The following is a 26,628-nucleotide window of genomic DNA, read 5'->3' as shown; positions in this document are numbered from 1 at the left end:
ATCCTTCAGTTCACCTCTACATCGGGGATTCCCAAAGTCCTAAAATCCCTTCTGCATGATGCTGAGCAGATCATCCAGCCGGCCTCTTCCCACAGGCTCCCAACCCCTATTTCACTGTGGCCTCACGCCGCTGAGCTTTCCCCACACAACCAGCACTCTCTGCTGCTCCCATCATAGCTGGGATAGAAGTATTCTTCTTAATCTAATTCTCTCCCCATTACAGACCCATTCGGGTTATAGCTATGCCAATTTCCAATGATGAGCTCACATTTCCACAGTATTTACACCATCGATCATCAGGTGCAATTATTTTGTCTCTATTTGTTTTATGGAGGTTAACTTTATCATCTCGGTCCAATTACAAGGCACTGACTGGACTTAGGAACAGTGTTAGCCGGTGGCTACAGGAAGGACAGATTCGGTCATAGGATTAGGAATTTGAAGTCTGTCTGAGCTACACAGCAAGACCTCGTTTCAAAACTAATAAGAAAAGCCAAACAAATGTCCTAAGACATTTTGCAACTCAAATTTAAATGATACATGAAAATTGTGTGAGTAAAGCAGCTATGGCACCCCAGACTTGCCTTTACCCAACTGGAGCAGAAACCCTGAGGGGAGCCATGCAACAGGCAAGCCATCTCATCGGGCAGTCCATCTACCAAGGCTTTGGAAGCCCCAGATGCTTCTTGTACATGTGGGTTTGAGTGTGGTGTGGGTGGGCTTGCCTGTGTGTGTAGAGGCCAAAGGTCAATGTCCTACATCTTCCTCTGCTCTAATCCTGTTTGTCAAGATGGATGAGAAGTTCTCAACCTGTGGATCACAACCCCTTTGGGGGTCTCATATCAGACATCCTGCATATCATACATTTACATTACAGTTCATAACAGTAGCAAAATCACAGTTATGAAGTAGCAACAAAATGATTTTATGGTTGGGGGGGTCACCATGACATGAGGAACTGTATTAAAGGTCAAAGCATTATGGGGATTGGAGTACCTCAAGATAGATTCTCTCGATGAACCTGGAGTACACTGAACCATAGGAGCTTGCCACTAGCCCCTAGGATCTGCTCCCTTCTAACTCCCAAGTGTTGGGGTTACAGATACATGCTGCCAGGCCCAGCTTTAATATGGGTTTTGGGGGATCTGAACTCAGGTCATCAGGCCCTTAGACTTGTGAAGCAAGCATTTTACCAACTGAGCTGCCTCCCCAGCCCTAAATCCCATCTTGTAACCAAGCTCTACAAGGTGAGTTTTATTTTATGAATCTGAACGCTGGTGCTCAGTAGTTACTATCTGCAGGCGCATTAAGAGCTCAGAGCATTTTTCCTCTTTGCTCCAACAAGACCCCTGCACTCTTTGCTCTGCAGGAGTTCCTCCTGTCTTTTCTCCTCACGTCTTGCTGCTCTTAGCTGTCCCCTGGGCCTCCCATCAGGAACCCTCCCGATATTGCTTCCATACTGTGGTCAGTTTGGGCTTCAAATCTGCAGGGTTGATTGTGCCATGTTCTCCCTTATTCACATTCACATTCTTTACAGGGCTTACAAAGTGGTTCGGGCCTACTGCCTGCCTATCTTTAGAGCCCAGACTCCTTCCACGGCCCCCTCTGTACTGAACAGCTGACTCAAACAGTGTCATCTCCTTGTGGTGCTTCACTTCTGCATGCCCGTGGCTGGCACATTGTCACTTGTCACAGTAATGCTCTTTGAGCTGATACTGATAGGCCAGGCGCTTGACCTGCTATTAAAATGACAATTCCTCTTCTTTTGAACCTAACAATCTAGCAAGAAGAGTGACAAGTAAAATCTCATCCAACAATAGCTTCTTTGGACTGATAATTTAGTATTTGCCAGAACTGGACTAAGAATTTTCATGGATTATACACTGGACCTTTACAACCACACCACAAGCTGCAGGGGTGGCATCTAGGTCATTGGAATCTAGAGCTCATGCGATAGGCCACTGGGTGCCTTCTGCTTTAGTGGTGAGGTAATTGAAAGGAACCGTGATCAGTCATAGGAAACCTTGTTAATTACTCATGGCACAGCCCCCTAGTAACTAGGTAATGCATGGCCATGCTTCCTTCCAACCTTCCTCATGCTGCACTGGGATCTGATATTGTGCATATTGTGAGGGAGAAAAAAGGGGTGCGGGGGGGGGAAGACAGAGGGAGGGAGCAAGGGAGGGAGGGAAGGAGAGAGGGAGAGAATGTACAGCAGTGTAAAGGTGCCAGTTGGATCTCCCAGATCTGGAAGTACAGGTGGTTTTGAGTCCCTTGATGACAGTGCTGGGAGCTGAGTACTGAATGCGGGTTCTCTGCATGGGCAGCCATTGCAAGCACTCCTAACCACTGAGCCACCTCAGGTCCTCTGCATGGGCAGCAGTCACAAGCACTCCTACCCACTGAGCCACCTCTCAAGCTCTTGCACATGCCTGTGTTCACAACAACAGAAATGAACTACTATGTGGTGGCCACTGAGTAAGTCCTGGAACTTCCTGTTCCTCTGCCACTCAGATCCCTTGACCAGTTCTTATCAACACTGTCAGAGCCGAGTTGAAATCTTGGCTTGGAGACTTTGCTTAGCTCCTTGCTCTTGGGGACATTATATCACCCCATTCTTAATTTCCCTCATCTTTAAAGTGGAAAATGCAATAAGCTGTATACCAAAGCTAAGGTTTAATAAAATGGTTTAAGGAGGAAAATGACATGATCGGGTTTGATTTTCAAGGTAATTCACACTAGCAACTACGTGAAGCTGGCTAAAGCAACACGTGTTGATGAATTAGACTACAGTGATAGCAGAAGATATGGGAGGGAGTCCTCTGGAACATCTATGGACTACCCTCTTACCAGTTCATGAAGGAAGATATGGGGTGGTGTCCTCCTGAACATCTATGGACCACCCTCTTACCAGTTCATGAAGGAAGATATGGTGGAGTCCTCCTGAACATCTATGGACTACCCTCTTACCAGTTCATTAAGATATGGGGTGGGTGTCCTCTGGAACATCTATGGACTACCCTCTTACCAGTTCATGAAGGAAGACATGGTGGAGTCCTCTTGAATATCTATGAACTACCCTCACCAGTTCATGATGGAAGAAGTCAGAACTGTAGCTTTACCATATTGATGTTGATGTATGGCTCTAAGTTTCAAGCCTATTTCCAATTATAATTCTCAGTTAATTGTAATTACTCTCTCAGTCTCAATGTACTAGATGGAGGGTTTATAATAAACAAAACAATTTCGTATATAAAAGAGTCTATGATTTTGAAAAGGATGTTGCTGTGTAATGGAACAATAAAAATTAAATTGTAGTACAAATTTTTATAGTCCTGGGGACTGAGGAGAGGGCTCAGTAAAGTGCTTTGCATGCATGAGGACCAAGTTCAATCTCCAGACCCATGATAATATCTGGATACAGTGGTGCCTGTCAACAAGCCCAGCAGTGGGAAGGCAGAGAGAAGCAGATCCCTGGGGCTTAGTAGCCAGCCAGTCTGGCAGATGAGGAAGCTCCAGATTCCCTGAGTGTCCCTGTCTCAAAAAGTAGAGAGGAGAGCCACTAAGGAGGACATCTGTCATCAATCCCTGGTGTCTACATACACTCATGTGCGTCACCTTCGTGGACACATGAGCACATAGATACACACACACACACACACACACACACACACACACACACATTTGTAATCCTGATATATGTGTGGGTGAAGGAGTTTAAGCAGTCTCAATTAAACCTTGTAAAATGGAGAGCTGTGACCAGAATCTAGGTTTGACTACACACAAGCAGAAGTAAACATGCTTTATAGAAAACATGGTGGTAACGTTCAGAAGAAGTAAACAGACATGTCCCAAATGTACTGCTGAGGACTGACCTTAGCAAGCTCCTGAATCACCAAGACCAAGGGTTCTGGCACTGAAGAGCTGGGGCTTCTGTGATTTTTTTCAAGCTGGCTCAACATGTTCTAGTAGAGTACCTGGGAGACATTAACCTACTCGAGAAACCTCTACGCCCCTGTAAGGAAGACTCCCCTAACAGACAAAGGTCCCTGTGATGGTTAATCCTGATCACCAACTGTTTACTGCCCTAGTTGGCAGTGTGAACCTGGAAGAGTGGGGCCTAAAAATGAGGCAGACTAAAGTCTCATGCAACAACCAACTTTATTCAGAGCATCAGACAATTTATACCCTGAGGGTTAAGAAGAATAAAATGCCCAATCACAAGGACAAGCCACTCATGGCAAAAACATGTTTTTCCATAGAGGCATAAAAACAAATCATAATAGCCAGTTGTAATGAATAACCTGAAATAAACTCGCTCCTATCTGTTACACCTGGGAGGGGCGCAAAAGCACAATCCAAGAACAATTCCATGTTCTGATGGCACTGAGGTCACAAGACTCGTGTCTTGTTTTCTTGGAGTTTCCTCACAAGTACTCAGAATTCTCCTCACACAACTCCATTTGTAGACCGTGTTCTGACAGTCAGCCTGACTGACTGAGAGTCAGGAGACACACCTCTGGGCATGCCTGTAAGGGTATTTCCAGAGAAGAACTGGGTTGGGAAGAACCATCCTGAATAAGAAAGGGAAGCCAGCCGAACGCCAGTGGTAACTTCCCTTAGCTTCCTGACCATGGACACAATGCCACCAGCTGCCTCGTGTCCCAGTTGCTATGATGGAGCCAAAGTGAACCTCCCTTCCTTCAGCTGGTTTTCTCAGACATTTCGGCTTGCAGGATGGCTGAGGGGTCCATCCCATGGCTAGGGCTCTGCCACTCTAGTCAGACAAGCACCTTTGAAACTTGTAGGGTTCCAAAAGTTAGCTCTTGACATAAAATCAGATCCTCACTAAAAGAACATTGTAATATAACCATTAAAATAATCTAAAATGAGGCACTTAAGGATATGAGCATGGCTTAGTATTCTCTCAAGATTAAATTGGCTAGGTTTTGTAATTTAATGCTATTTTTAAGATGTAATTTTCAGTAGATGAAAATTCCATATGCTTTACATTGAATACTGAACTCCTCTATTCAGTGCCATTACTTCTCTTAATTACTCTGTTACAAATTGACACAGTATGCTAATTCATAAAGCTAATGAGAAATTAATAAATATTAAATAATGATGCAAGAAACTATAAAAGAGAACATTTGATTTCAAGTAAGCAAAAGCCTAGACTGTTATGAACACAACTAAGGAAGTGTGATAAAGCCGACTTGCCCTATGAGTAATGCATATGGCGATGTGGTATTAATATTGTCTTAATGTGATTGAGGCTTATTGTCTGAATCAGTAACATATTCACACCATAATTTATAGAGGGCATCTGGAGCAGTGATCTGAAAGGAGGCGAGAAAACTTTTTTCTGTGTATTTCCTGCTGTCGACTTTAGAATTGAGGCTGGGATCATGAGGAATTCTCAAAGGATTTTCACAGGGCAAAGAAGAACTCACTGTAGCAGAAGTACAATGGCTTGACATTTAGCCAACCAGTCTTCATGGCATCTCTGCCGGCTTCCTGGTCTAATGTTTACCATGCTCTCAATTTAAAACATTTTATTATTTGTGTGTGTGTGTGTGTGTGTGTGTGTGTGTGTGTGTGTGTGACATACATGTGCACGTGGGTATCTTCAAAGGCTAGAAGAAGGCTTCATTAAACATGGTCCACATTATATTTAGCATAGGACTTGAAGGCTCATGTTTTGTTAGTTCTGTTAAAGATGAAATTTCAAGCATATATGTTAGCATCTGTTACATGGAAGCAATAGTGAGAACAGAGTACATGCTTTGATACTCTTAGTTCCCCAAACACACACTGATATGGTGTAGGGTCTACATTAGCGCCAGTAAAAGGTAGAATATCAAACTTGGTAGATTATATGGGAGACGGAGTAACACAAAATAGAAAAATGGACTGAATAGATCACCATGAACATAAAGCAATCAAATGCAATATAAATAATACACCTAAAAATCCAGAATCTAAGGCTCAGCTATAAAATTTAGAGGAATAAACAGTATGAAAACAAAGGAAAATGAAATGGGAGCTGATACTGCTCAGAAATAAATCATAAAAAGTCTCAAATGAAATCTAACCAATTCATGAAGATCTGTGTTTGTCCTCACAACATGTGATTATCAAGGAATTCCCAGGTGTCCCATGTTGATAAGTGTTAGTGTAGGGTGGTTGGGGGAGGTCTTCATGTGAGGACCCCTTCAGAACATGAACCTGAAGGAAGCAGAGGACAAGGCTTGTGGACAGGAGGAGAAAGCACTTACCTGCTGGAGGCTACACAAGCCCAGGAGCCTCTGCAGCTGGGGCCTACCATTCCAGAAACTCCAGGGACCTGGACCACTGAGGGGAGAGAAAGGGCAGAGAGGCACGAGAGAGGTGGCTAGACCTAGATTGTATGGGTGCCTTCTGACCTCATGCGGGCTTCAGTTTTAATTCTTGGTGCAGTGGGGAGCCACTTACACTAAGGAAAGGAGAAATAAATATCTGCCTGAGTCTTTAATAGGGTCCCCTGTGTTGTGTTGGGAGTAGGTGATAATGAGGGCTTGGGCCAGGGGGAATCATGCAGAATACCAAGAGAGCTAGTGGCCGGCCGGGACCTTTGTGTCCACAGTGCAGCTGGTGAGAGGTGGTAATGCCAGCAAATTAAATGAAATTGACCCTCTAACTGGCTGTGAGAGGACAAAGAGAAAAGAGATCAGTGACTGTTAATTCCTGACCTGAGTAACTAGGAAGATGTCACTGAGAAAGACATGAGGAACCTGGAATAACACTTCATGAGATGGAGCCGAGATCCAGGACCTGTTGGTTTTGAGATGCCTGTTAGTCAAGTGAGTGAAAATGCAAAGCAGGAATTCAAAGTCATGATAATAAAAAATACATGGCAATAAAGAATTTCAAATGCTGCACTTTTGTCTTAAGATTGCTAGCTTTTATCAACCTTTATTTTCTTTACTAATCTACAAATAAACACATTTAAATTCTAATTTACTTTTGGTGGAGCATCTTCAATCTTAATTATGCTAAATCCAGCTCACCCAGTTAGTCCTCGCAGGTATGACTCATCCATTTTCCTGATGCAGGACTCATTCTTAGCAACAACGTTAGAATCCCATGCTTTAGACACGTAATGAGTGCATATATATTGGTCATTGTAGCATTCCTGAGGCAAAAGAGTATAAATATATTCTTAGGTGCATTCTTCTGACTTCCTCCTCCTTTTCTCATCTATATGAAAAATTCTTATAAGTAAAACCAAGGAAGGAATGGTTTCATTCCCAAGTCCTGGAGTGTGGTGCTAACTCATGCCATAAAAGCATTTGTTGTGTCTTGAAAATGGAATCAGTTTCCTACCAGAACCCGGTTTTTATGTTACTGAATTTCCAGGGTTGCTTTGGACGGTTTCTCCTCTTCATAAGAACCCTTAATGATTCCGTCTGTCCCAGTAATATTGCCAGCAGGTTTCTTTTTCCCTTAGAGTCTTGTTTTTTCTTTCTTATTTTGTACTTCCCTGATTGGCAGAAACTTATTTCTTAAAATAATTTGTGGGCTGTTCCGTCCCTCAAATTTGTCATCACCATTTATTTCAAATCATGTATTTCTTCAAAACATGAAGGCGGACGTGGTTTATCGCTCACCAGTGTGTACCCTTGGAACAGTTACTGTGAGTGACAGCTGAAGATGGGGAGCCTAGGATCAAAGAGCTGCTCCGTGTCGTGCTGAGGCCAGCTGTTGGGTTCTGAGTAGAGCCAGGAGGTGGACTTTTATTTTAGTCTGAGTAGCTGGGCCAGAAGCAACTTTGGACTTTGAAAATTCCAATTTCATTCTTCATCTGCTTAGGAAAACCAAACTTTTGAGATGCTAAAGTTCATGACATCTCATGAGACATTAGGGCCAGAATGTTCTATATTCATTTCCTAGATAGAAACAGTGAGCTACAGATAGGCTAAATCATGTATGTTTTTTCACAGAAACATTTTCCCTCATAGTTAAGATAGTCCTACTGTCCCATGGCTTTTGAACCTTTGTTTTTGAGTCTAAAGAGATGATTTCTAAAAACAGTTTGTTTGTTTGTTTGTTTTTTTTTTAAAAGATATTTGAGGATACAGTGAGGACTCCCTCTTCTTCCACATGCTTGACATTCCAATGATCTCGGCCTGTCTGCTATTTAGGGCACCACTTGCTGACATATTTTCTAGGTTGAGATAGTCATTTTCTGAATCAAAATAGAATAAAATTGGACATCTACATTGCATATACTTATGTGTTTAAGTAACATTTTGGAGTCCTTTGCAAAGGGCTGTTTTCAAATGTTATGCAAGTACTCAAGGTAATCAGGTGGTGCCTTCAGAAACACCGAGGGTATTGGAGATCAGACCAGGATAACAAGGAACAGACAATGCAGAGCATGGTTAAAGCCAGAAAAACAAGCAAACAAACAACAACAACAAAAAAAAAAAAACCCAAAAAACGACCTAAATGTCTTTCCAGTAGACACAGACTTCTGCAACGTGGGACTGGAAAAAATTTCTCAGCTTTAGACAAATACTAAAACCATCTTGAGATCTTAAAAACAAAACAACATCATAACAGAAAAATAAAACCCACTAGAGTCTGGACTACATCATTGCCCAAATAATTCAAAGTAGAGGTAAGACATGGGCACAAGGACATCGGTATTTTTTTTGTTTTAATTCCACAGGTGATCCAGACGAGCTGCCGGAAATGAGGGCTACCAGATCTGAGCAATAAACGGAGCAGAAAAATGAAAGGGCTTGGGATAAAAGCACAGCTCCCTCCTCAGACTGGAGGCTAAAGTGAGCCTCCCACTTAAAGGATGGAATTCCTTTCTTGATTTTATAGGAAGTGTTATTTTTCTCCACGGAGCAGTAAAGCCAGAGCTGCCAGCATCTGAACAGGCATCCCGCGGTTACAAAGGGACATTGGATTCTTTATTACTTGCAGAAATCTGCCTTCTCATTCCCTCATAGGATCACAGCTCATCTTCCTTTCTAGTGTTTCCCTTCTTTAACCATTTTCCCACAAAAGGCGACATCTATATTCTACTACTTCCCCATGAAAAAAAAAAAAAACATCCACAAACTACTTTGTGTTTGGCCAGCTCCAGCCTCGCCTGAGGAAAGGGTCCACTCATTTGTAAACTGTGTGTGGAGAGGGTCTTAGCTGGGGCCAAGCATTGTCCTAGACATGATAGCCACAGCAGTGAAGACAGGGGGCAAAAGTCATTACATTGTCACTCACATTGTATTTATTTTAGCAATTTGACTGACATCCTGAAAGCTTTTAAACAGGTTTGCGTAGTTTACAATTACCTTGAGAAAACTCCCTTGGCAAGTAGGTCTCAGTTTGTGGTTTTTCTTTCTGTGGTGGTCCAGCTCTCACATTTATTTACCCCAGGAACTCTTGAGGAATGAGGTACAAGAGACTTAGAGATAAAGAGGAGAGAGAAATGCAGGATAGACTCCAGTGGGCCTGGATCCTTATCCACTGGCCCAGAACTTTATTCCAAAGGTCTATTTATAACAATGCCAAGGGGTGGAGCAAAAGACCTCCCCCTTGCTAGTTGCAGTCAAGTGTTGACCCTTACAAACACCTGAGACTCAGGCCCGTGGTCCAATCAACCTCTTATGCAGTCCTGCTGGGTACAGCCACTAGGAAACCTAGTGGGCTACAACATCTTTCTAAAATCTGAACATTTTTAACTTGTGTGTTTGATCAAGAGGAGTTCACTGGATGAGTTCACTGGATGAGTTCACTGGATGAGTTCACTGGATGAGCTCACTGGATGAGTTCACTGGATGAGCTCACTGGATGAGTTCACTGGATGAGTTCACTGGATGAGGTCCCAGCGAGAGTGACTATCAGACTTTGCCTTGTTGACACAAGAGGGTTGTGTCTGTGGGTAAGGTTGAGTCCCCGTCAGAGACGGGACTCCTTAACTATCCAGAGACCTCTTTCAGGATGAATGGATACCCCGAAGAGGATTTTCTAAGGAACATTGTTCTAAATTACCCTGTGACTTTACAGTAAGCAGCAAACAAGAACATGTAAATAGCCCAAAGGCTTTGTATTTAAATTTGTGGAACTATTGCTTTTAAAAATGAGCAGACATCTTCCAAAGCACAGCGTGTGTGCATCACGCTAAGTAGAAATGGGGAAGATTGAGCATCAGACGTAGAGTGTATTTAAGCCTCCTGTGTGGATAGGAAGCTCATCTTGATCTACTCCAGCTGCGTGGTTACAGACACTTCTGCATAGGACAGCCATGCACGGAGCTCTCCCAAAAGAGATAGAGCAGTACTAATAGTCATAGGCAGAGTGGAGAACCATGTAGGCAGGAAGGATGAAACAAGTCCCATCCTACCACCTCCTTCTGAACTCAGAAGGCTCTATGACCTAGGATCTGGACCCTGTACAGTGAGGGGCTACCTTCATGGCATGAAGAGGAGGCTGAGCTCAGAGTGATACAAGTTTCAAACCATGAAAAGCAGAAAGAGACGAGAAGAAAATAAACTGAAAAGCAGGCCACTCACTATGAAGAATGGCAGCCACCTCCACAGTAAAGCGTAAGTATCCGAGATGGGCTAGATTCAAGACAACATGCAGCTCACCCTGGACACAGTGAATGACAGGCCCCTGCAACACAATAGGAGGAGGAAAGAAATGGAGAAAGAATGAGAACCGGAGAGTGGGAAGCAGCTGTGTTCAGGCACAGAAATGAATTTTGAAGGAGACAGAAGAATCTTGGCCTTATCCCTGGGTGCATTCAATTGATGAGACTCCCATTTGACAAATTCAGCTATAAAAAGTGAATAGTGTGGAAAGTTTAGTCTTCTATAGGCTCAAAGACAGAAGTCATGAGGGACAGAAAGGACATGAGATCTCTCTCCTCAGGCCCCTCCCTTACTCCAAGGGGCTGACTCTCTTCAGAGGAGCAATTGTCAAGCTGCAGGTCAACCACAGTTGGAGCGGAGGCAGGCAAGCTCACAGACAATCTGCTTGGCTTGAACTATGCACACACACCCCTTCCCTAACAATGCACCTGGCAGCCTAGGGCTTCCAGGTCTGCTGTGGGATGTTCTGTATGTCAAATGTGTTGCGCTAATGGCCAAGCAGTTTAAATAGTATGAATGTCTGTGTGTTTATTTTATAACTGGGTTGTTGGACTAATAGGGCTTGGCAGGGGCTGGAGAGAAGCTCTCCAACTATACAGGTCTATCAGGCTATATGCACACCTGCACTAAGCAATAAAAATAAATTACACAGCATCACTCGACAATGCAGATGATAGTCATATCCAGGAATATCCTGACATCCAGAGGTAAGCCCATCCAGCCTAGGCTCGTTGGGATGCATGCACAGATGCATTATGGGCAAGGACATGTAGAGTGAGGCAAAGGTTTATGTAATCTAACCATGTAAAACAGAGAACCTCCCAAACTGTGCTCCTAGTAACCAAACTCCTTCTCTTTAACTCCGTAAAAGGAAGCCCCAGAAAATAATCAGGGGCCCTTGAAGACTTCCGTGCCTGTGGCCCATGGTCACTTGTGACTCCGCACCCAAACTATTTCATATTTTAATCAAGTCTCCCTACTTTGCAATTCATGTGAGTGTATTTCGATTCATTGACTATGATGTGAAGAACCTGGAAACCCCTGGTCCAGACCCTGAGCTCCTGAACAGCTTCATTAGCCATTGTTTTCCTATGTAGCACAGTTCTACTTGAACTGCAGCAGAAAGCCTGAGAGAGATGTGTGTGCTGGTTTGCTTGAGGATGGATGGCCTGAAACACCGCACCATGCACAGAAGAGATGTTTTCTCTTGTTTTCTGTCTAAGTCAAGTGGAGGCAGTTAATCTGTACAGTTATGTTTCTGAAGCGTTGTGATGCTGCTTCTAAAACCAATTTGATAAAGGATATTGTTTTGTTTTTACTTTTTTGTACGGTATATTTTAACCATTTTTGTTTTCCTACACCAACTTTCTGATTCTCCCCATCTCCCTGCCTACCTAACTTCGTTTTTTTTTTCTCTCAACCCCCTTCAAAACAAAAAAAGCCCCCAGTGAAGATCAAAAGAAACAACCCAAAACAACAACAACAAAAAATTGTATTGTTCTTGACATTGTGTCTCAAAACTATTTGTCAATCTGCCTACAGGAGAAATCGTGTGACAAAAACAAACAGGTGACCCCCAAACCCTAGGGTTGTGCATGTCCTTTCTGAGACCATATGCTATATCTCTTCACCCCTGCCAGCACATCAATAAAAGATGGAAGAAATAAGTCCACCCAAGTCCAGCCTGGGAAACCAGTTGAGTCTAAGTGAGGTTATTCACTGGAACATGGGCAAAACACCTTCACCTCTCTCCAGGAAACACCTATAAATATGAAAAGGGGTGGGGCCTCATAAGCCCCCTTTGTTCCGAGCTATAGAATTAAAGGGCCTAGTCCTGTGCTGATGTCTTGTGAATAATCACAGCTGCTGGGAGTTGAAGAAAGAGCAACATCCCTGGAGTTGCTGGAGGGCCAAGTTACTCACCACCCAGGGTTGGGTGTTCAATGAATGCAAAGCTACCTGCTGAGTCTTGAGTTAAAATACAAAGCCAAGAAATATATCTTCCAAACACATTTCCCTCTTTTGGGATAATGCATTAAAAATGTGCAACAGTAGTTTAAGGACTTTACACAACAAAATATGTATAAATGAAAAATATTGCCATATAAGACAATGCATGTCCTTGAAGGGTCTTTGGGTAAACAAGCTGTCTGAAAAAAGAAAAAGATAGCCTGTGGCTCTTATTTTGACAGAGGTCAAGGGGCATGAGTTAGGCAACAAGAGAGACATCTTCACACAAACAGGAAGGGGAAAGCAGAGAACAGAAGACCTGGAACTGAATTGAGAGAGCCTTGGAAGAGGATCAGCCAAAGCCAGTGCCAGCTGCCTGCATCTCTCAGGGCTGGTAAGCAGCCACCAGAGGGCTCCACTCACCTCTCCGGCTTCCAGTATCACCTGTAAACCAGAGACTTGGACCATGTAGTTCTAAAAAATTATTATATTATCGTTTTTAAATGCTGCGGCCTTATTAACCAGAAAACCACCAACCACGACCTCACCTGTGACTTCCCAGCTTTGACTCATAAAGGAAGGGGCAGAAAGTGGTGGCCCAGGCTCTGAAGAAATTTCTTCAAAAAGGATCAATTTGCTATGCTCTCCAAAGAAACCAAGTTACAAGAGTTCAAACAATGGAGTCCTCAAGAGACCCCGTTGTTTGCAATGTCTCCACCAGAATCACACACTTTACCTGACAGCTGAGTTACTATGAACTTCAACAAAAGTAGCAGATTTTTAGAAAACATTGTCAAATATTTAAGTAGAGACATTTGTTTAGTTAAACAGCAGCTGAGCTCATTACATATGGTATCACTAACTATGGTGGCCTGGGAAACAAGATTCCTGCTTCTCCTTCCTCTCTTCATTCCTTCGTATTTGGTGGTAATTTAACATGAGCGGGTTTATAAAATGTAATACAAGGAACCAGGACTAGTCACAGTGAGAAAGGAAAAGAGATGTCATTCTGCATCTATGGGAAGTCTTTTTGTTTTAAAAATGGGAATTTAGGAACACACTAAAAATTGGCTTTAAAGATACTTGTTCTTAATGGTTTTCAGCTAGATGCCACGAAACATCAGGAAACACTTCCATCTTCATCATAGACCTGAATTATTTTGAATGTTTTCCTGGGAGTGCAGCCAAAGGCCCTCAGCTATCTACATCATTCCTCTCTATAAAATAGGAGCAGAGTGTCCATATACTTCATACTGTCCACACAGAAAGACAATTACAAAATGTGCCAATAATAATTGATGAAAAGAAAAGCTGAAATATCAAATCATTTACAAGAAAGAACAAAACTTCATGAGAAAGTTGAGTCCCATCCAGAGGTAAATTCCTCCATGCTTCCTTGGATGAAATCAAGTGCCATCTGGTGTCCATGTCCACAGTTGGTACTTATGGAGGGTGAGGCTAGTGGGTTCTAAGGTGACACTGAACTCCTGGCTCCTCAGTCCACGGCTGATATTTCCTGGTCCCCTCCCTTTTACTGTGTCTTTGCTACTACATTTCAGGGAAAAAGGAAATTTCAAACTTCTTTTTATGTTTTCAGTTTTTGAGACAGATTTTGGGTCTCATGTAGCCCAGGCTGACCTCAAACTCATTATGTAGCCAAGGATGAACACCTGATTCTGCTGCCTCTGTTTCCCAGGTGCTGGGATTATAGGCTTTCCTTATCACATTTGACAAATGCACGCAGGACCTGAAAACAGCCTATTTTACTGAATTTAAATGATTTGAAATAGTTAGCTTACTGTAACAATTGGATCGTGAAAATCACACTGTAAAGAGCATACACGATGCTTCCTCTACCACCTGCCAATCCCCCACCACAGACCTCCTAATGGGGAACTCCCCACACTAGATGCCTTTTAATTTTTAACAGAAGAAACACATTTTTTGGTATTTTTATATATATAAAGCCTAAGAGAATCTACCAATTGAATTAATATGCAGAAGCCAAATGCTTTTATTTATAAATAGTAGACAGGAAAAAATGAGTTAGAAAATTTTGTAATAAGCTATGGAAAATAAAAGAAAACAAACAAAATAAATAAATAAGCTTATCAAGCAGCCTGTCAACCCTGTGAAGATAGCTTAAAACCTTGAGATGTAAGAGATTTCAATAAAAAGAAGAAAAAGCCATACTGTATATGGCCACCTTATGTTTTAAAGTTATCTGAGATACAATCTATTTACTTTATATAGTCCCAACAAAGAATGACAAGAATATTCAATATCTACTTTTGAAACTAAATTAATTGATTTAGAAGTGTACAACATTTGGAGCAGGGCACAGGAGCCAATGATTAGTATGGATTATGACCAGCAAGGGAAGGAGTGGTATCTATAGGCAAAAACAGGACATATCGCCACACACTGTGATATTGGCTCAAAGTTAGAAGTAAACCTCTATCTGCTGACCCTTGGATTCTGGGCTTTCCAGTCATTTATTCCCATTGAAATACAAGAGAGATTTTAAATTGGCTTGAAATGAAACTCAAGGAAAAACTCTTAACAGAGAAATTGATGGTACTCCCGGGTTAGTGGGAATGAGGAAAATGTTTCACTGCTTGAGAGAATGCAGTTCCTGTTTTTCAGAGCCCTGATGAACAAAAACAAAGAAGAAAAATGAGTTCTAAATGTATCCACCACTAACTACCAGACTTCCCATGATCCCTTGTCAGAGCATAATAATAACCAAGAATGAGGAGGATTAGCTAAGAGAAATGTGATGTAATAAATCTGGAGAAAGGAAGACATGGCAGGCCATTATTCTGGATTTAATATATTTTCAAATAAATCCGAGACCATCTGACAATATTTATTTAATGCTTGGACCATACTTCAGAACACACATTAACCAGTGGCCTCTCCTTATATAGAGTATAGTCCATTTTCTGTAAGTGATGAAAGACTGAAAGAGGAAATGGCCCCAGGATGGAAGACTACATTAATATTTGGTGCTGTAAAACTGGGCACGGGTGCATGGAGGCTCAGAGTGAGGCTCAGAGTCCATGAACGCACTAGGAGAAGGAAAATGGAATCCTTTATGCAGCTCCTAGAATCCTTATTCAGAAAGAGCTCTGGCACCTATATTAGCACAGGATGACTCCCCTGCCCACAGGCAAGATGCCCTGGGATGCGGTGGTCAGTATTCTTCATGCCAGTGGCCTTGTGGGAACAAGATGACTCCCAAACAGAAGCCGACATAAGAGCTGGAGAGGGTAGACAATACTGTTGCGTGAGGTCAGGCTGCATGTAGCTGAGGCAAGGAAGCTGCACCTGTGGTCTACCCAGTAATCAAGAGTCTGGAACAAAGAACAACATGAATTATGTCCTCCCAGAAAATGCACCTGTGGTCTATCCAGTAGTCAAGAGTCTGGAACAAAGAACAACATGAATTATGTCCTCCCAGAAAATGCACCTGTGGTCTATCCAGTAGTCAAGAGTCTGGAACAAGGAACCACGTGAAGTATGTCCTCCCAGAAAATTGCACCTGTGGTCTATCCAGTAGTCAAGAGTCTGGAACAAGGAACCACGTGAAGTATGTCCTCCCAGAAAATTGCACCTGTGGTCTATCCAGTAGTCAGAGTCTGGAACAAGGAACCTCGTGAAGTATATCCTCCCAAATAACATCCACTTGAGGGATGCTTATAATGACATTAATCTTTTCTTCCCTGTTGGGGTACCTTAGATTGATTTTGTTTACAGTGGACCATACATAGAAGCAACCCAACAAACGTACCATACAAAAATGCATCTAGACTACAAAAACACATTTTAGCAAACAGCAACAAGTACTTCTCTCATCTCAATTCTTCTCAACAGCATGAACTAAGAACAAATATGGAAAGTAAACACTCTCCAGAGCAGATCTGGAGCTGGTGTGGATGGAAAGTACAGATGCTGGTTTCTGCTCCCATGTTCAGTGTCAGGACCTCCTACTGTGTGCAGCCTTCAACTGTAAGAGCACCAAGGGCAGAGTACTGTGCTGAGGAGGGAGAAGCAAGTGAGTGCAGAGGGGGAACTCCGCGGGGAGTACCTGAAGCTTTGAACACTGCTTCTGGGGAGAGATGGCTGATTCTAGGCTGGAGTGGGTGAGACAATCCCTGGAGCAGGTGATGGTGCCAGAAGGCAGGAAATGCTACAAAACAAAGAAAAGCACAATATTGAGGCACCTCAAAGGGTGAAAACCAACACAAAGGGTTATCAATATTAAGAGTCGGAATGATTCAGAACAGTAAGTAGAACTGGAACATAAAACAGAGTATAAAATGAAATACACATGAAGTATGCTAATACCAACAGACAGTTATGAGTGAATACATGGGGAGCAGTGGACATGTCTTCTTTGCAGATGAAAGCCACACAGTCCCTGTGGACTCCCAAACAGAAGCCGATGTAGGAGCTGGAGAGGGTAGACGATGCTGTTGCATGAGGTCAGGCTGCATGTAGCAGAGATGATGCTCCTGAAATAATGTGTGCTAAGCATAGTGTTGCTTCCTTTCCTGGGGATCAGTGTGGAAAAGGGGGAGACAGGGACCCCACAGCTGAAATGCCTGAAGACTCTTCAGTCAGTAATAAACTCTAGCAGTGACTATCACAGCATATTACCTGTATATTGACAGTATATTGCCGGGACATGATGATAAAGCCTTTCGTCTCCAGGACCTTCCTCCTCTAAACTCCTAACTTCAAGAAAGCTCACATGAGGTGGGGCCCATTGTACAGCCTCTCTAACATCCCTAAAATTGTCAAGGTCATGAGAAGTCAGACAGTGCTGCCGTAAGGGAGAGGCACCAAGGTTACATGTTGACGAAGCTTATCAAGGGGTTCCCAAAAGAAAGTGAAGTAAGAAATGAGGAAACCTGAAGTCCCAGATGTTAGAAAATGGCGATTATTAATAGCAGTGACAAAGATACTGTACTAACAAGGGATGTTAACAGTAGGGAATATGGGGATATGGACACTTTCTATAGCTATCAATATAATTTATAATGCACTCGTGTGTGCTTGCTCAGGTGCGAGCTAGTGCACGTGTACACACACACACACACACACACACACATTTAGAAAACCTAAAGTAAAAAGCAATCTGATCCCCCTCTAAAACAAAACAAAACAAAACAAAAACAAAACAAACTAAAACAACCCACACCACTACCACAACAAAAAAACCCCTGGAGTCTTCGCTTCTTGCCAATGGAAGCCTCAGATGGAATGTCAGGGAGAATCAAGGCCCTTTAGATTCCTGGGACTGTGACAAATCTTTGGGAGCCCCCTGTGGGCAGCTTGTCATGCCTTCCTTTATGCAGCTTTTCCTTTTTTCACTATTTATCTGCCAGGAGGCAGCGATGCTAAACTGGCCGCTTTCCACAAATGCTCCAGGGACACAGCCCTTCCAACCAGGAACCTCTAAGACAGATCAAATACAGATAGTGCCCAGGAGGGGGCTCTTCTGGGGAATGGAAGGAAAGTTAGATAATGGCAATTACCTGGAAATGGGTCTCCAGGGAGCTCTGCCCCCATTCTGACCCTCAGTGGCTGAGAGTGCTCTGGCTTCCGGGATTCAGGCCAATTCGGCTTGTGACCAGTGTGAGGATCAGCTCAGCAACTTTATATTTATGTTTATTCTCATGTATGTGTTGGTGAGAAGACATACATTTAAGGTCACATTAACTTTTGATTGATTTCTAGAACCTTAAAAACACTGACCCTAATGGTGTTACCAGTGATTATTATGGCTTTTATATTAATTATATTTACTTACATCTTCTGGGAGTGCTTTCCTGGTAATGCTGCCTTAAGACCTTATTTATTTTAGCAAATAAAAATATATTCATTTAAAATTAGAGCCAGAAGTGGGGTGGACGGGGAGTTCTTAGTCTTTCTGGGGCTTTCCTGGAGCATTGCAATGATTTTATAAAAAACACGGAAGGAGACTGGGACTGTGGAAATTTGGCTTCTGCTGTGAAATCAGCTGACAGAGTACCTCTAGTCTGTGCTCCTCTGGCCACAGGGCTTCAACCTTCCTCTCCCTGCAGTGTTTCCTGGGACAGTTTTAATTCTTCATGGTCCATTTTTAGGGGGTCCTTGTTACCCCACCTTTCTTGTGTATTTCTTAGTTTGAGGGATTTTGTATGCTGGACTGTCTACTGCTGGACTGATAAAAACAAACAAACAAAAACCTCCTGAAATGTAGGCCAGGTACTAGTCAGAGCAAAAGTGAAGACACTGGCTAGTTTCAGGGCACGGCGCACAAGGACCTCTTCTCAGCATCTCTCGGCTTTGCCCATTTTTGTCATGAGTGGCCCAGGGCAACTGACTCCGTTCTTCTGTTGGCTTTCAGGTAGGATCTTGAGTGCAGCACAGACTGGCCTCAACCTTGCAGGCTGGGGACCACATGCATGCACCGGCATGCCAGCAGGACTCCATTTGGGTGATGACAGTTTTGTCCCTGAATAGTTTTTCCTGAATCCATTGCTGTTGCCTCCCACATGCTAGAATTAGAGGCGTGTGCCACCATTGCCTGGCTGGCTATCTGGAGGTATTCTTGAACATTTTAAGAATATTGAGGCTTTTTGCCCCTCCCCCTAAGAATATTGAGGTTCCCCCCTCCCCGGTAGAGTAGATTTTTGATTTGCTTTTTTTTAGTCAAGATGTTTATTAGCACTTAGTATGGCTACTCAATGTGTTACAACTGGATATCAGCCTCACTGGTGGGCGTGCTTGGTAGGGCTCACTGAAGTGTGAATCTAAGCCTTACTTTCCCCCTACACTTGGAGAAAAGAGTTTACTTTTCTCTTTTCTCTAACACTGTCTGGAAATCTGGTGACCGATGTTTGGACCAATGTCCTGCAGATGGAAGGTGTCAATTATTTCCCTAGTACTTCTGAGTGCAGATGGTCCAGTAATAGGATTTGCCCTTTACTGATTAACCCAGCAGTCAGAGCATCCTGCCAGGTACCGCAGAATCCTGGCTTGCTTCATTACACTGAGCCTTTAACCTTGGTCTAACACTGAAACACATGGTCGAAGTCATTCTTAAATTATCTCTCTGTCTTGGTTTGGGTTTTTATTGCTGTGAAGAGACACCATGACCACAGCAACTCTTATAAAGAAAACATTTAATTGGGGTGACTAGCTTACAGTTTCAGAGGTTCAGTCCATTATCATCATGATGGAAAGCATGGTGGCATGCAGGCAGGCACGGTGCTAGAGAAATAGCCGGAGTGTCCCACATCTTGCAGGCAACAGGAAGTAGCCTGTGACACTGGGAGTAGCTTGAGCAAAAGAGACCTCAAAGCCCACCCCCACAGTGACACACTTCCTGCAACATGACCGCACCTCCTATAGTGCCGCTCCCTGTGAGATTATGGGGCCAGTGACATTCACACTCTCCAAACTAAAATGGGGCCTCTTTAGGAGGTCTCAGACTCTTTGCATACATTTTTGTTTTAGATCTTTAAGCCAAGACAAACAGCATCACACAGGGTTATGCATTTTGTGTCATTGTGATGTCAGGTTTTATACAAGAAAGTAAGAACTAAGAGACATGCATTGAAGGCATCACACTTTTAAAGATTGCATCTCAGACTTGCCTGTGCTTTAATTAGAATATCCTGGAGAGTTTTTAAAATACCAATGTCAAGTATCCTCCCTAAAGAAATTATATCAAAATCTCTGGGAATAGGAGTCAGGCTTCTGTACTTAGTGAAGCTCCCAGGCAACCAGGGGGACAGCCAGGAATGAAAGCCCCCAGCATAAGTGTGTGAAGTTCAACATCTCCCTGGTCTCACAAAGATAAGTGGGAAAGCTCAGCACTGTGATGGGGCAGTGTGTGTGTGTGTGTGTGTGTGTGTGTGTGTGTGTGTGTGTGTGTGGTGTGTCTGTCTGTGTGTCTGTGGAGTCAGAGACAAAACACAGCTAGGGTCAAAGGTCAAGTTGTATACACAACAGGAAAACAAAACCATATTCTGAATGTCTTTGCACACTATATATAGCCATTAAAGAAATCCATTAAAGGACCAGAATCCTAGCCGGGCGTGATAATGCACACAGCCGTCATCTCAGTACTTGGGAGATAGAGTCAGGAAGATCAAGAGTTCAAGGTCACCTACCACTATGTAGGAGTCTAAGACCAACCTAGGCTACCTGAGACCTCTTATTTTTGGCAGTTTTAAATGCATAGTGGTAATAGAGGTTTTTTAAATGCACTTGTGTGGCTGGGGACATGGCTCTATTATTAAGAGCAAAGTCTGCTTTTGCAGAGGACCTGGATTCATTTCCCAGCACCTACATGGCAGGTCATAGCTATTCCTAACTCTAGTTCCAAGAATTCTAATACCCACTTCTGGCCTCTGCGGGAACTCAGCGTGTATGTGGCACACAGACATACATGCAAGCAAAATATCCATACACATAAAATACAAATCAATAAAATCCTTTAAAAATACTCTTTCATCAAAATTAAAATCTGTAAGTCTCTAATTGGCATTCCCAATGGAAAGAGTTCTAGTGTGTAACAATCTTAGTCTAGGAATGACTCATTTGCAAAACAATTAGTGTGTGTGTGTGTGTGTGTGTGTGTGTGTGTGTGTGTTTGACAATTGGATTAAGGAACACTAATGCAAATTCTTTCAGCTCTAGTGTTGGTTAAATGGGGATGGGAAATGTCAGATGTCTTTATTTTTCCAGTCAAAGCTTACATAACGGCTCAGGTAGGGGTCTCTTGAAAATTCTAACTGGACTTTTGCTTTGTCATGCTAATCAAAGTTAGAAGAACTTTCTGGAAGAAATGATGGCCTTCACTAACTCTGTCCTCCTCTGATTTGCTTTCACAAGACTCTTGCCTTTCAGAAATGGGCTAAGTAGAAACAAGAGAAACAATTTCTTTGTCGAACTCTGGGCTCTTCACCTGAAAAGCCCATGACGAAGAAGAGTTCATCTCCATTCTGTTTTAAGGAGAGTCACTTTGGTAGAGTGTTCTAGGCCTGTCCTTGGGGTTCCCATTAGATGTAATTGTGGAAGTGAAAGACAAACACATTCTCACTATTCAGTCTGCAGAGCGGTCGGATCTCTGTGTATGTATGTGTGCATTCCTTTCAGTCTCTGTTCACACTCTTTCCTCTGAAAATGGAGCCTTTAGCATGCCATAAAATGAAATATAACTGTTTCTAAATGGGATTCTGTGTTAGTCAGCTTTCAGTCATCATGACAGAATACCTGAGAAGTGTTCCATAAAGGAGGAGGGTCAGCTCTGGATTGTGTTTTCACCTTAGCTTGACCAGAAAATGAGGGCAGTATGTGGGGAGGGAGGGAGAAAAGTGGGAGGGGAGCGGAGGGAGGGAGAATATTTGGCTAGGGAAAAATTATACAAAACACATCCTTCAAGAAGTCTAGGAACACAATGCACCCTTCAAGGCATGGCCCAGTGACCTATGTCCATCAAGTAGGGACTACTTTCTAAAGTTCCTCTACACCCTGATAACCATTCAGCTCTGGTCTAGAGGATGAAGTCACATCCCTCAAGAGACAATTGCCTCTCAGAGTCTCCAGCTCAGAACACCGGAGCTCTGGGAATCAAGCCTTCAGCAGGGGTTAAGAATTAGGCCATGACAAACACCTGTGGATTCCCCTTGTTCCTTTTGCTCTGGCCTGCCATTCTATCATGTCTATATACACAAAGCACATTTTCAAACAGTGAATTTAATACATATAAACAGACCTGGCCACAAATTCAAAGTCATACAAACATTTCTTCAAGGAAGGCTTCCTTGTTCTTAACTATTTAAAAATTCACACAGATCACTTAATAACCATTTGTAAGACATTTCCTAGCAGCACTGGCTTTTTGTATTTTCTTTTCTTTAGTTATGCTCATTTAAAATTGTCTGCTTTCAAAAATAAATAAAATTATCTTTAAAATACTTTGCTATATTTTATTGTCTTGTGTATCTTTTTAATTTTAAATTTTATTTTATCCGTTTATGTATATGAGTAGTTTGCCTGAAATTAGGTATGTGCACGACATGTGTGCCTAGTGCCAATGGAGGTTAGAAGATGGAGTCAGATGCCCTGAGGCTGGAGTTACAGATGATTGTGAGCCATTTGGGTACTGAGAATTGAACCCTGGTTCTCTATAAAAGCAACAAGTGCCTTTAACCACTGAGCCATCTCTCAAGCCTCCCCTCCAAAAACAAAACAAACAAACAAACAAACAAACAAACAAACAACTTCTTCTAGTTTGTTTTACTTGCTTATTTAAGATCTCATAGTATTCTATTCCAATTGAATATAAAAGTCTCTATTTCTAATTGTATTCCTGTATGTATCTCATTAAAAACAGTAATGTTTAACATTTGTAGGAGTCAGTGGCCAATAAGGAAAAAGGGTATGAGCTGAGTGGGAGCTAAATGAGCTATATTGTAACTTTACCCAAACATGTTACCTTTCTGATTATCAACCTCTTTATTATGGGTGGATATTGATTATTAAATAACTTTTTTGTTTGTTTGTTTTTGGTTTTTTGAGACAGGGTTTCTCTGTAGCTTTGCACCTTTCCTGGAACTCACTCGGTAGCCCAGGCTGGCCTCGAACTCACAGAGATCTGCCTGGCTCTGCCTCCTGAGTGCTGGGATTAAAGGCGTGCACCACCACCGCCCAGCTTATTAAATAACTTTTTATCACAAGATTCTATGAGCATGGTTTTCAATAGGTGTTCAACCACATTTTTGTCAAAAGTATAAAATTTACAACAAAATAGAGACACCCATTATACTTAGGATGAAAGTCCTCATACTGTGGCTCAATCAGTAAATTAATTGTAGAGTTCTACATTTCAGCACAACTAAGATAAAAGGCATGCTTTATTTAAAAGTTGAATTTCTGTAAAGTTGGTCATTAATTTTATTTATTCATCTTCCAGTTAGTCTCTGTGCATATTTCATACAGTTTTGATCCTATCAATAACCCAGGTGAGAAAGGGATTAACAGTGGGATATTGACTTACCCAATCATACTTTTCTGATGCCCCCAAAGTGATAACTATAGAATTAAAATTACTCACAGTAATGAATTCAAAAGGTGAAGTTGGAATTATTCTCCTAACTTAACAGCAGTCCAAGTGCTTTTTAAAAAATAACTTCTCTGAATATACCCTTCTAGATTTTTCCCTTGATAACTTTACACACTGAGCCAGCCTGGTTCTGGACTTGGACTTCTCTGCTTTCGAGAAGAGAACAGACAGGAAGCTGTGTTTTGCCCCATGTTGACCTCGCCCTGGGACAAAACATCAGTAGCAATTGTCCTCAAAGCAGAGGTGCACCAGCCCAGGGACTGTTTCAGTGTCTGCCTCTGTGCTCATTATCTGACTAATAAAACTAATTTTGCTGCAGCCATTGAGAGAGGATAATGTAGGCCTTGAAACATAATAGCTGATCCTGAATCCAAATGATTTTCATACTCATAGCAGCTGCTACCCCTCTCGGCTATCTCAGAGATGGATGGACATGGAAAGGGTGGTTTTTTTCATATCACAGATTGAAATTTTTATCTCAACAATAACAATTTATAAAGATGATGCCTTAGGTCTCTTTTGGAAGAGCACTCAGTTATTAAGCTCACATATAAATAATGTGGTACATAGAGAGCTGTTCACAGCCTGCATCCAGTCCCCATTTGACCCATGTTACTGGCTGAATGTTAGCTAGCATACAGATGTGTTCTTGAGCAGGTGACTGAGCCTCTTCTCTGTGAGTTGATTTGGATGTGATTTTTTTTTTATTTTTCTTAGCAACCAAATAGCAGTATACACCCTTTCAACACTTTTAGAAATGATATGTATCATAGTATGCATCTATTTTGAATAGAAATATTTATTATGCTCAGGTACTTTTATGGCAATAGAAATGTGCTTCATGAAATGAGAATTGTGAGAAAGGAGGATATGTCATACACTGAATGAGTTTGTGGCAAAAAAACATGGAAATAAGAAACAGAAAGCACCCCTAGGCTTTGAACCTTAAAACTGTGATGTTGCCGACACCTTCTGCTTCCTCATCACTTTTCTGCCCACTTCCATTATTCTCTGCCTCCTCCTCTCTCTTTACCCATGCAGTTAAATAGTTTTGTTTGTTTGTTTGTTTTTTTTAACCATTATTTGAAATTAAGTTTCAGAAGTAGAATTGTTGAGGGCAGGATTTGTTGTAGGGCTTTGGCCTCCCATGAATGAGACTCTAAGTTCATCCCTCAATTATGCCAATGAGAAGATGCCAATTCATTAAGATTTCCAGAAAATGATTTCCCTGCCCCAGCTGGCAGCTTCTATACCTACCTTGTCAGTCATGGAACCCACACAGAGGAGCAAGAGGTCCTTCCTCTGTGTTGTCTCTATTAATAATATTGAGAACTGTTGGATGTCTAACATGGTCAAGATATTATGGCAATGCAAATGGTTCTGGGTATACTTTGACTCCAAAACTGTTTTCAGTAGAGGTATGATAATAGCTGAAATATAATAATAATACCTAATACAGGCCTAATGTGGTGACACACAGCTGTAAAGTAAGTACTCAAGTAGCCGAGACAAAGGGTGAGTCTGAGGCCAACTTGGACCACAGAGGGAGACTTTGTTTGGAAAAGCAAAGGAAATAGTGATGATAATAACAAGGATGCAGGGGATAGAGAGATGGATCTGTAGTTAAAGTTGCTGGCTGCTTTTCCAGAGGACTTGTGTTTGATTCCCAGCACCCACATGGCCCTTCACAACAGTCTATAACTCGAGTTTCTGGAGGTCTAATGATGTCTTCTGGCCTACACAGAGTACATGGGCACACATGTAGGCAAACTACTCATGCATACAACAAACAGCTCTACACAAGTATGAATTAATGAGCGTGTGACACTGACCCTGGATAAGACAACAATGAGGACAAGGGGTGCTAGGCTACTTTATGTGGAATAATCCTAGTTAGTTTTTAATTGTTATTATTGAACTCCAAAATTGAGCATAGCTAATTGGGGAATATTAAAACCATCCATACTGCTCATGACTGCCTCTGCACTCCAGAGGAGCAGAACACTCTAAGCAAGATATATTGTCACAGTGCCTCTTCTCTTCTGGAGCATCTGATGGAAGGAACGGTTCAAAGCCCTCAGCTGGAAATTCCTTGCCCAGCCTTTTCTCTCTTCTCGTCTTTGCTGCAAAGCACCCAGCATGACTCTTCTATGAATGTTACTGCTAGCCTAGCTCCTCAATATTCATTTCTCTAATCACTACCCACACAAAGACACTGCAGAGTCAAATGCTACCCCAAGCAGTATAATCCTGTTTCCCATAGACATGCAAGGAGTAGAAAAATATCAGTAAATGTGGAATTGCCTGGGAAAACTTAAATAAGTCTATGAGCCTGTCTAGATTAGACACTGGCTCAGAGAAAACACATAAAAATAATCAAACCACCAGACTGTGGTGTCGAACGCCTTTAGTCCCAGCACTCGGGAGGCAGAGCCAGGTGGATCTGGGTAAGTCTGAGGCCAGTCTGGTCTTCAGAGTGAGAACCAGGACATGCACCAAAATGACATAGAGAAACCCTGTCTCAAAAGGAAGAAGAAGGAGAAGGAGAAGGAGAAGGAGAAGGAGAAGGAGAAGGAGAAGGAGAAGGAGAAGGAGAAGGAGAAGGAGAAGGAGAAGGAGAAGGAGAAGGAGAAGAAGAAGAAGAAGAAGAAGAAGAAGAAGAAGAAGAAGAAGAAGAAGAAGAAGAAGAAGAAGAAGAAGAAGAAGAAGAAATCAAACCAGAGATGGAGAAATGGTGCCTCAGTCACGGTCATGTACTGCTCTTGCAGAGGACCTGAGTTCAGTTCCCAGCATCCGTATCAGGCAGCTCACAACTGCCTGTAACTCCAGCTCCAGGAGATCAATGGCTCTGGCCTCTGCAGGTACCTACACTCACACATACTGCCCTCCCCCAACACACATACA

Source organism: Onychomys torridus, chromosome 11, assembly GCF_903995425.1.
Source record: "Onychomys torridus chromosome 11, mOncTor1.1, whole genome shotgun sequence".
NCBI classification, from domain to species: Eukaryota; Metazoa; Chordata; class Mammalia; order Rodentia; family Cricetidae; genus Onychomys; species Onychomys torridus.
Note: the sequence above shows the minus strand (reverse complement) of the source record.